At 34.8% G+C, this 12,383-nt stretch overlaps 1 protein-coding gene across 1 annotated transcript in view; it reads right to left on the bottom strand.

Moving 5' to 3' along the window:
- Positions 1–12,383, bottom strand: part of CADM2 (cell adhesion molecule 2) — a 645,157-nt gene that overhangs the window by 531,336 nt on the left and 101,438 nt on the right. The window lies entirely within an intron of this gene.

Genomic DNA, 12,383 nt, shown 5'->3' with positions numbered 1-12,383 from the left:
TGTATTACGCGTTATGCAAGTTATTATACACATTATCATCTTGAGAATATCAAATTTCTTCAGAAGAAACAAAGAAACTTTAACAACTGTTCAAGTTGTGATTGCTCTACTATAGCAACTGAAACCTTCCTATGAATGGGATTTTTACGTCATGTTTAAAATACTTGGCAAGTATTGTCAGTCTTGCACCTGCTTCTACCACATTCAAGATGAAGCCCTAACTTGGATCTCAGTTTCTTACATTAGGTATGTTCCACCTACATACATAAATGAAACATCACTTAGGATTGGGGTTTGAACTCAGGTCTTTCATCCAAGCCAAGTGGTCCCACCAGTCAGTACACAGATGCTCTCCACCTCTTTGCCCAACAAATATTTAAATGCTTAAGTAACACAGAGCGTCCTAATAGAAAAGAGAGAAAGTAACTCCAATGTATTATCACCAGAGGACTTTCCTAAAAGATGGGGAAAAAAAGAACAGAAACTTGAACCTCGGTCTTTAGGGTGAGTTTGTTAATATCAGGAATATATTGGAAAAAGTCTCTCATTCCTTCAATCCCCATCAGTAGCAAGCTTCTGTAAGTCCTTTATTTGTAAATCCATTTTATTAATACCTAGGCAACAAGGGAAATACTGCTTATTGATAATAGGAGCTTTTCCTTTTTGAACATATATTTAGTCTAAGTAAGGGCTTTGGACAAGGATATGTAAGTACATGCCAGAAAGATTACAGTAGGGATGTAGCAAAGCCTGGAATAATCAGAAAGAACTATGAACCCAAAGAAAAAGAACAAGCTACCTGCAAAGCTAGCCATCACTTCACCTTTGTAGGTGGTCTAACAAGAAGCAAGTTGTCACAGAGAAAACCTAGACATTCATGCATCCTGTGATCATTAAGTCCTAGGGAATAGCACACTTGTATATACTGTTTACTTCCATATGTATTCTCCTGCATGTGTTTTTTGGTTTAAATCACAGTACTTTGGTGTGACTAACTATTCAAATATCAACATCATTATCAAGACAGTAGAAAAACTTTGGAGTAAGCAACTAAGTCAGGACATGAGAACAAGAACCACAAAATGGCTTCAGTGGGAAGGGACCTTAAAGACCACCCAGTTCCAACCCCCTTGCCATGGGCAGGGACACCTCCCACCCAACCAGGCAGCTTAAAACCCCATCCAGCCTGGTCTTGAACACCTCCAGGGATGGGGCATCCACAACTTCTCTGGGCAACCTGTGCCAGTGCCTCACCAGTCCGAGCAAAGAATTTCTTTCTAATACCTAATCTAAATCTCCCATCTTTTAGTTTAAAAAACATCCCCCTTTGTCCTATCACTACACTCCCTGACAAAGAGTCCTTCCACAGCTTTTCTGTAGGCCCCTTTTAGGAACTGGAAGGCTGCAATGAGATCTCCCCAGAGCCTTCTCTTCTCCAGGCTGAACAACCCAAGCTCCCTCAGCCTGTCTTCATAGGAGAGGTGCTCCAGCCCTCTGACCATCTTCATCCCAGAGCTCCTCTTCTGGACCCCCCACACACTTATTGTGCTGGGGGCACCAGACCGGGACACAGCACTCCAACTGGGGCCTCACAAGCGCAGAGTAGAGGGGGACAGTCACGTCCCTTGACCTGGTAGTCATGCCTCTTTTGATGCAGTTGGCCTTCTCGGCTGCAAGCACACACTGCTGGCTCATGTCTAGCTTTTCATCCACCAGAATCCCCAAGTCCTTCTCTGCAGGGCTGCCCTCAATGAGTTCTTCTCCCAGTCTGTGCTCATGTCTGGGATTGCCCCTACCCACATGCAGCACCTTCCACTTGGACTTGTTGAACCTTGTCTGGTTCACATGGGCCCACTTCTTCAGCTTGTCCAGGTCCCTTTAGACAGCATCCTTTCTCTGTTTTACTGACTGCACCACTCAGCTTGGTGTCATCTGCAAACTTGCTGAGGGTACGCTCAACCCCATTATGTCATTGGTAAAGATATTAAACAGCATTGGTCCTTAAACAGACCCCTGAAGGACACCATTCATCACTAGCCTCCACCTGGACACAGATCTGTTGACTGCAACTCTCTGGCTATGGCCATCCAGCCAATTCCTTATCCACTGAACAGTCCATCCTTCAAATCCATCTCTCCAACTTGGAGATCAGGATGTCATGTGGGACGGTGTCAAAGTCCTTACAGAAGTCCAGATAGATGATATTGGTGAGCCTTCCTTTGTTGACTGATGCAGAAGAAAAGCTAATTTTGAATTTTGGGCTTATACCAGTTAACTGCTTTTCCCTCAGAATATACAGACTGGGAGAAAAAAAAAAAAAAAGTTATCTGCCAGGAATTGAGAGAATTACAGTTTCAAAAAATAGAGTAGGAACAGTCCAAGGAAAGATGTGTGTATGAAGTCAGAATGTCAAGCTTCCATCCTAAAAAGTCTATTTAGATTTACAGATGCGAAGAGAAATATATTTTTAAAATCATAAAAGAAAATGACTTTTTAAACACAGGAAAGATGTCTATAAATCAGGGTGGGATATATTAGTGGAATAGCATAAAGTACTTTTAGTGTGAAAGCCATGCTTGCTTGCTCTGCGCTAAATTAATTAAAATTACAGAGAGAGGGAGAGGGGGAGAATCAACTAACAGGCATCCAGAGTTTAGGGGAAACTAGCATTGGTGCCAAATTTCCAATAACCCCAAATGACTCAACCATGAAGTGCACCAATAATTTAATTAATCACTGCCTTTCCCGCTCTCATCTCCTTCCACTATTTGATGAGTAGCTTCTTAGAAGTAGATGTTGTAGGGGAAAGGGCACCTTTATACTGAAGGGATCTCAACCACAGCATAGCAACAAATTAACTGAAGTGGACCAACAGGAATATATTGCCTTTCTGTGATCAAGCCATTTTAAGTAAGGTACAAAACACGGATTTTAAAAGTAATTTTTATTTCTAGTTTTGAAAAAAACATTTAATATTTTTCTAAGTTATTAAAATACTCTATAGCTCCTAAACTTAACAATCAAACATCTGGTTTTCCTTCTATGACTGATGAAATCTCTGCTAACGAAGTTAATATTTTAAACAGAAAATAGATGAAGAAATTAAGGCATATGAATATTATTTTCTGTTGAACAGTATTATAGAAAGGAAATGAAGTAAGAATAAAAAAATCAGAAAGTTACTTCTTTCCCAATATATTCAGTGAATTCAACATTCTGGATTTTGTTTTCCTCAAGACATTTTCCCATCTTTAAATAGTATTTACATTGCTGCAAGTTCATCGTATCTGAAGAAGGGAGAGGGGTTAGTTACATGTCTAAATGATATTAACTGATAATGTTTATCTCTAGTATTTACTGAAAAGTAGGAACTGTAGAAATACCACATAATACAGTTTCACGTCTGAAAGTAATTTTCCTCATCCGAAGAGGTGAGCACAGCTTTTGTTTTCTTCAAAAGATTTCAGATACATATCCCTAATCTTGTCTACCATTCAAGAGACTACTGCAATGATCTTTTCTTTACTGTGTGTAGGAAGGTGTATAGGACCTGAGGCAGGCCTCCACTAATGTTGCTCCCATGTTTTCTATGCACTATGCTTTTCATATGAAGTACATGCCTTTCTTAAAGTTAAACTCTATGAATATCATTATCACAAAGTCTTTATGCCATTTTGTACACAGTCATTAAATATATTTCTGGTTTGATAACTACAACATGAAACAAGCTTCAGTAAACACATTTATGTGCTTTTAATTTAAAAGTTTAAGTACATTAACATACAGATTTAACAAAGAAAATTCAACTGATTGTTATGCCTAAAACTAAACTCATACTCCTTTAGAGTCCTGGGATTTATTTATTCAATCAATCATTCAGACTTCTGTGATGGATAACAATCTACTATGTTTGCATGTTTTCAAGAGAAGTGGAAGAATATTCTACTGAAACACTCTGAACTATAGAACCTTACAGGGACCTCTAAGCCACAAAAACATGCCTGAGTTACTGAGGGCATAAAAGTTTTTTTTTGTAGTTTTTTTTTTTTTTAATATATAATTTATATAATATACACATTATATTATGTATATATGCAATTTTAGCATGCAATTTAAAATTTTGAAGTTTCTAAATAAGATCTGAATATATATTTCACCTAAAGTCAAATATGTCATAAACTAGTTCCTTAGGAGAGTTAAGGAAAAAAAAATTTGAGATTTAATCAAAAAACTTTTCTGCTGTTTTCCTATTAAATTACACAAATACTACCTTAAAACAGAAACAACATATTTATAATCTTGTATTAAATTTAAAAATAGTAATTACAAACAAAACTGTCTTTTATACTTGAATTGCATATCAATTGTTTAAAAGTAAAAAAAAAAGGTAAAGGTCTTGTGTAAAAGACATCCTGAAGTATTTTAAAATACTTTAGTATTTTAAAATAAAAAAAATGTTTTCATAAAAAAGATGCTTAAAATTACCTCATTTCAACTTTCTTCTTGCTACTTGTTCCCTGTTGTGCTACTAAAAAAAATCCCACTTTTTATAGTAACGACAGGTGGCTTTTTAGTTGACCAGTAAAGTAGTTTATATTTCTTTTCTTAGACAGTCTGCCTAGATCTTACCTAAAAAGGCTAGAGATTTGTTTTAATCAATCACCATGTAAAGAACTCATTACGTGACACAGAATTTGCTTCATAAACAAATGCAAACTATATTTTTCCCAACACGCAAAAACGTCCTAACTGCAGTTTATGCAACTCTGAATTCATGTACTCTTAAATCTTTTCTTCACCTAAAAGAAGAATTCTGAGAAAAGTAGCTTAAATTTTCATAACAGATGTATTTGTTAACAGTTCAAAAACAGAACATTGAACTCCTGTGAAATAAATCCAATCCCTAAGAAGATTCAGTAGGATTTTCTTGCCTTTTTCTCATTTATTAAAAAATATCTACACTTCTGCTTGGTTGACAAATGAGGAAAAATGTAAATCTGTGTCAAGGCACAGATTTGAAGCTGAAAACTTCTAGTGAACTAAACGTTTGTACCAGCAACCATCATTAAAATAGTACCAATTCCAACACTGATTTATGTTAACATCATTTGTAAATTATGATGATTGAATAGTCAAGGTTCTTCCAGTGCACTAAAATTTATTGCTTGATCTACGAAGCATGTTTTATGATAAAATTTCCTTGCTTTATTTTTTTCCTTTTTTTTTGGGGGGGGGGGGGGAGGAGGATGAGGGCTGAGGAGGGCTTTTTGCTCTTAATTAGTGATGATAGATTTGGAAGCACTAGACTCATGATTCATTTGATGTTTGAACTCAAAGTGTTCATTTTAGAGAAGCAAAATCAATTTGTAGGTTGGACAGAATTATGCCATTGGGTACTTAAGGTTAACCACAGCTTTACTGTTATGGAATCATATGGCACATAAAGAAGTTAATTCCTCCTGTGCAAATTTCTTCTGATTCTGTTCATAATAGAATTATAGAATTTGTTTATTGTCTCTGAAGTAGGGCACATTGTAGCAGATATACTCAATTATTTTTAGTGATAAATGTTTCAACAAGTACCACGTTTTGTATTTGTAGTTGTACTTGAGTCGCCAAAAATGTTTCAAATTCTGCATTTGGATTCTTCCTGTTCCACCAGTACTGATTTCAAAGAGACCCAAAAGATCTTGTATCTTAAAAAAAAAAAAAAAAAAACACATTTATTTTTTGTGGGATTTTTTTTTTTAACTCTTACACCCACTATAGGACAAATAATAACTCTTATTTATGTTCAAGGCCTTAAAATCTCTTTCTAGTTTCCAAAGAACACTTATATTCTTTGTTATATGTACCTAATATTCAAGAAGATAAACACACAACTCCAACAAATCTTACAGGAAGTGCACAGATCTACAAAACTGTAAGACAGCAGTCTAGCAGCACTGAATTACAATGGACACTTTTGGATTGTGTCCACGCCCTAACTGAAAGTTGCTTCCCCTTTTCACCTTGCCCAGCAATGAAGCGAGACATATTTTGGGAGGGTACCCAAAGCTGACCTGAAGCACCATGCACAGTGATAGCCAATTCTCATATAGAGTATAAATACCCATGAGAAGAGAGATCAATTGACTAGGTAATAAAAGCTGAACTCGGTAGCTCAGAAATCTCCACTACAAAATAAACATTGAGGGAGATGAGTTACAAAGAACAGTTTCCAAAACAGTCCTGGAATGCTTTGTTTCATGACCAGTGAAACCAAAGACTGACAGAAGACAAAAAACTATTTCCCTATCCAGGATCTCCCTTAAAGTCTTTTCTTTAAACCAAACTTTCACAATGTATTAGATGAGTAGTTTTACCAAATTAGTTATTTAAGTCCACAAAATCATCATCTGCAATGAAGGAGATACAGAACAATGCAGAATAGGGTACCTACTGGATGGTTGGGTTTTCCTTGTTTGTTTGTTTTTGAAGAAGTTAGCATTATCTGAATCATGTTAATTACCCTTGCCAAATCTGGGGATATGATCTTTAATTATTAGCTTGTTTACTGCCAAAAGAAATATACTCTGTTCTGCTGGCATTTGTATATGCCCACTGATCTTGGAAACAAAAACAAGGCAATTATAATTTCAAACTCTACTAAATGAAAATTTAATATTAATTTACTCTCTCACATTTTGTACTTCATTTTCATGAAAAAATATAAAAACTATGCACATATGCATTTATAATGAAAGCTACCTCACTTTCCAGCTTTTTTTTTTTTTTTTTTTTTTTTTGTGACCAATTGGCAATGTTCACTGGATAGAATACATTTGCAGTACTGCTTCTGTTGGAATGACACCATGACGTAGTATTTTAGTATCTGGCTGAATGCTACAACTATGAACAAAACAGACATATTGAACAAACATTTTACTGTATTCCATGTGAGTGGCATGGCTATTTATGTGCAATGTTCATTTTAATGAGCGATTCTGTCAAGGAAAATAAAAATGTGTTCATGGTTCAATAAATGAGTCTGATGATTAACCAGACTTGACAGATTTTAACCTCTAATGTTTTAATTCTCTGCTCTCAATGATGCAACTTTTGCTAAGCTAAATATTTAAATTTGAAAGAATAATTTTTGTTTACATCAGCTGGAAAAAAAAGATTTATGGATTACCTTCGGCAAATTGCATGACATTAAAAATTTATATAACAAATTTGAAGGCATGTATTCCTACTACGAGCTTATAAAATTCAACTGAATTAATTTTTGTATTTTTACATAGGAATGCATGATGCATTCTAATTATCAGCTCAAAAAAATAGGAATCTATCTTCAGGAATGCATAAACACTGAAAAATACTTAGTCTTATCAGTGATATGCGGAAACTTGCATGCACACCAAAAATGCATGCACATAAAATACTCCTTCATGCTGTTAAATCTTATTTTTCACCCCTTACTCACCAATTTTCAACTTCACAGGAATAACCAACATCACCACTGTAGTCTACCACATCCCATCTGCTTTTGGTAGTAAGCAGACAAATGATATGTTTTGTATTATTTTGGATATTAAAAAAATACAATAAAACAGATTGGTTTGTCCTTTTAGAATATAGGCATTATCACAAGGAATGAGGATGAAATCTTATGCCCACTGAAACTGGGAAGAGTATTTACTACTTCAAAAAACTGGAAAATCAACTGAATATTCAAATATTTTAATTTAGTTCTTCCACCATTCTAAAAAGAACTTCTTCATAAGATGCGTTTTACTTCCACGACTTCTAGTAAATTGAGTAAGATTCCTTCTGTGACAAAGCAAGCTCCTTTTAAGCATTTGTAATGAAAAATGTCTGGTATTTGATTTTCTGTTCAGAGACAAAATAAAGTTTGGATCTTTTATAGCTTCAAGAAGGCAAGAAGTCTATTTTACTTCTACTTTATTCCTATTACTATGGTAACCCAAACTATCATCGTAGATGCTCAAAAAAACCAACCCACCTGCTTCTTTTTGATATTATGCTAGCTGAAGAGCCTTCAAATGGTCTTGTTTTATTAAGCTCTCTCATTATTTAATAGGGCAAATGTTACTAACATTCTCATTTTCATATTTCAGGCTTCATAAACATGTTGGGATTAAAAATACAAACAACAATATAAAGATCATATATATTTTAAAAAAAAATCTTTTTATATGTTAAAAAAGAAAATGGGCAATTATAGATACCTATATTCAGTAAATACTCAAAGTCCCCATTTGAGAACAGACCTACTCTTTCTGCTCTGAGCTATGCACCAGCACAGAAAAACAATGCTAAAATTGTGCTCAAGTGCTCTCAATTATTTTTTTCTAGCTCTTGAGGCAGGTAACTCAGTGCTTCGATAACTAGCTTAACCTTCCAGTTGAGAAAATATTTTGAAGAGCTGATTTCATGAACAGGAAGATGCAGGGATAATTATGAAGAAGTTAGACTCATGGAGCAGTTAATCTCACTCTGCTTGCTATGTGCTCAGCTATAAACCTTGAGCTGAATATCAATAACCTAAATGGGTATAGAAACCAACCAATAAGATATATATATATATATATATTATTTATTTATTTATTTATTTTTACTGCAGCACGTATAACTAAGTCTACTCTGGAGATCTATCTATCATAGGGAAAAAGTCAACATGCTTTCCAGGCTCATTAAGTAATGGAGTTCAAAAACTGCCTGTCCTGTGCAAATGGTTAACTGAATAATGCCATTTATGTTCATCTCTATCAAATAATAATTTTACCTTTAAAGTATTAAAACTTACATAACTTTTTCATAAAGCTACCTATGTTTACAACCAAAGTTGTTTTAGAACTAACCAAGTGAACTTTTAATTGACCAAAAAAAATGGTATATTGATAGAAATCTTACTTCTGAGAAAAGGTAATGAACTTCAACTTTAGTATCTGTATTTTTCTGACTTTCCAATTATAATGTAGATATCCTTCAACCTGACAGAGTTCTAGCCTGCTATCATTTCAGATTTTTCTGTGTCCATTTTTTCCAAAAACAGAGGATGTCATTTATTCTAAGATGATATATTTATTACATTTGAACACAACTATCTGAAAAACGTGCACTAAAGCTTGTCCGTCTAAAACCCAAAGACTTGTAAACATTAACAGTACAATTCCAATCTCACATATTCTGGTATTTCTCATTGTCCTAGATAATTTATAGAATTTATACCAAATCTAGATTAGAGAAAAACAATGAGAACTGTTTCATGGCAACTATTTATTCTGAACGTAAATAGTCAGCTTTTAAAAATAAAGGAGGCATGTTGCCAAACAGAGCAATTTTATTTTTATTTTTAAGCACACCAGGTTATCATTGTTATCTTTATGCCACTCCTAATAAGAATGTAGCATGAAAAATATTGCAAAAAAAAAAAAAAAAAGTGCTTTCATGCAAATGATTTCATAAAGTATAAGGAAAACAATTAATACAATTAGAGATAGCAAACCATTTACTGATAATGCAGTTAATCAAAATTTAAAAGAATCTATCCATTAGTAGCTTCATTTAATTTCTTTTTATTCAAGGGAAGACCAATATATACTCAGCACAAAAAGTGTCATGATGCAGGGGGGGGAAAGCCCTTATGAACAGTTGTCTTTATCTCAGAAATCTTTCCACATTATTATTTAGCCTTTAGTCTGAAAAGCAGATGATTGAGAGAAAGGGATCTAATAATTCATTTATTACAAGGTAATGGAAATTAATCTACTTTTTGTTCACATGGATGCTCTAAACACAAATTTCTTGAATAGAGGAAAGTAAGATCAAAGTTTCATGATATTCTTTATCTACTTTCCTCTTCCCAACATCTAACGACCCTTTCCAAAGTTATTTTTTCCTGACTCTTTCAGACTTTTTAGCAATTTCTTTTTTTTCTTCAGTAAAAACATACATCAAGAAGTCTTTTTTAGTTATCCAAAAAGAAGAGAAACCACTCGTTCAGTTACAAAATTATAAAAAACATTCTTTTCAAGAAAGGAAAGAAAGGAGAAAGTTTCAATACAAAATGAACAGCTATGCTAGCATAGCCTTGGGAGAAGCCTGAAGACTGAGCTTTTGATTCGGGAACTTAACAAGGAAATGATCTTTGTTTTTCTTTCCTACACAGAAAATTTCAGTATAACAATTCTACAAAAACAGCAAATATATAATAATGGACAGATTTTGCTCTCGAATAGCTTCCAACCTACACAAAGTGGCTGAGTATGGGTAAAGCGGGAATTTAGAGAAAATTTATGAGAAAAGCTCATTCTCTTGTACAAGTAACACGCAACTAACTGAAAATCATTCTCCGGATAGTCCATCAGGTCTCCACTGATGGCCAAAGACCAAATAAATTAAAAATATAGCTCTGTTATAACAGGAAGCTCTGTATTGTTGACATTTCAATCAATGTACAGTTTATGTACTTTCTGAGTTACCCGTGTATAATTGGCACTAATGGTCCTTTGGTAGATGTGTCTGTTAGTTTGTGTAATATTCACATTTGGGCAACCATAGCATCTTGCAACCAGGTGTTTCACAGTTGATTATTTCATTTTTGAACAGGCATTTCCTTTTGAACCAAGACTCACAAGATTTTCATTTTCTTTAGCCAAGTTACTGTTTTATGAGTAACATTTTTGTTCCTCTTTCCCATGTTCTCAATAATTGTATACTACTGTTGCCTCTCTTCAAGGTCAAAGTGCATTATGTTTAATCTCACCCCAAAATGGCAGTCTTTCCAAAAGGATAATCATCTTGCTATGTAACTTCCGTAGTTTTAATTTATGAATCTTCAGGATAATATGGCTCATTAACTTATAACTACACAACAATTCTCTCTTGTTGTTGATTACATTTTCCTTCTGAAATTCAGCATGATAATTAAACAAAAAGTTGACTTTTTCAGAGGACAACCCATAGCATAGGACCATAGGATGACCAAGATCTATTTTTCCAAGTGGTAATAACTAATTTAGAGACATATCACTGTAGTAGTAAATAATTAAGCTTATTCTTACATCAGTATTACTTTTTAAACTTAAATCTCCGGAACCCCATAGGCAAAGACCTAGACAGCAAAGATGAGGGGTACAATTGCCTGCTCCTCTCAGTCTAAAAAGCATTCCTGAGACCTATTTAGTAGTTATCGCAAGTTACTGTAAGGTAAATGCATTCCTAGCTGTCCACCACCAAGGGAAAAACAAGCATCATGCTTTGCTAATACTGTTGTTGGTCCTTTCTGTAGCAAGGCCTGGGGCAAAAACAGCATGAAGACTGAGCCATGTTCTCAAAGGTATAGGTTGCACTTGAATTTCCTTGACTCTTATGTAGGACCTTTGCACTTCAAGTTCTGCCTACGTGAACTTGTACTCTGTATGATCAGCTGGAGAATTAGCAACTAGGTGCTCTAAAATTAGGCTCAAGGGCTGCACAGCTCAGAAAAACAGAAGTCTATTGAATTTGTGAACATTGTTCCTGCATTAGTAATAAAATATTTCAAGATTGTCCTATTCTGATTATTTTGCAGCTTTCACGGGATTTTTAACTTCATTTGAGACTCAAAAATGATAAAAATATTAAACAATGTTTTCATTTCTGCAAATTCTCAGTGTCATGTCCATTTTTTCCATGATACAGCCTCAAGCTCTACTGTATACCCAAGGTCTCAGCACTAGCAGTATTTACTTTATCTTGGAATGAAACAATTTTCCCCTTAGGCTTCAAAACTGTGGCATTCAGAGAGCAACTGACTCTCCAGTTAAAGATCAGAGCAGTTCTGCCTGTAATTGACCACTTCCCTTGAAGATTACAATTCACACACACTTTGAGAAGAGAGGCCCCTGGATTTGATATGGTAAGAGAAAGAAAAGCCCTTTTCGGCTCTCTTTCTGTACCTCACAACTGAAGAAAGAAAGCTACTAAGGGATCCTTGACATATGCAGGTTCCCTGCCATCCATGCTACTGAAATTCTACCACTCTGGGAACACAGTCAGACATGTGCCTTGGCCTTTTATTTAACCATCTGGGGGATCTGTAATGGAAAAATAGACATATGGAGTCTTCCTTTTCTGTGTAGCTCCATTTCACATAAAACTGGACCTGAAACCCTGCACCAAAAATCCAGGCTTAAATAAATTGCTTTGTATTTATGAGTTGCCTTCACACTTAAGGGTCCCTCTGGTAAATCTCAAGAAAGAAAATTAGAAGCACTTTTGAATGCCTCTTTTACAAAACCAATTCCTAGGAAATTAAGGAAACTGAAAACAAGGGAAATTAAATCTGAAACACATAAAGAAAAGATTAATTATGAAGTGTGAAGGAAGAGTCA

This window comes from Cygnus atratus, chromosome 1 (assembly GCF_013377495.2).
Source record: "Cygnus atratus isolate AKBS03 ecotype Queensland, Australia chromosome 1, CAtr_DNAZoo_HiC_assembly, whole genome shotgun sequence".
Classification (NCBI taxonomy): domain Eukaryota; kingdom Metazoa; phylum Chordata; class Aves; order Anseriformes; family Anatidae; genus Cygnus; species Cygnus atratus.
Note: the sequence above shows the minus strand (reverse complement) of the source record. Positions and strands in the feature narration are given on the sequence as shown.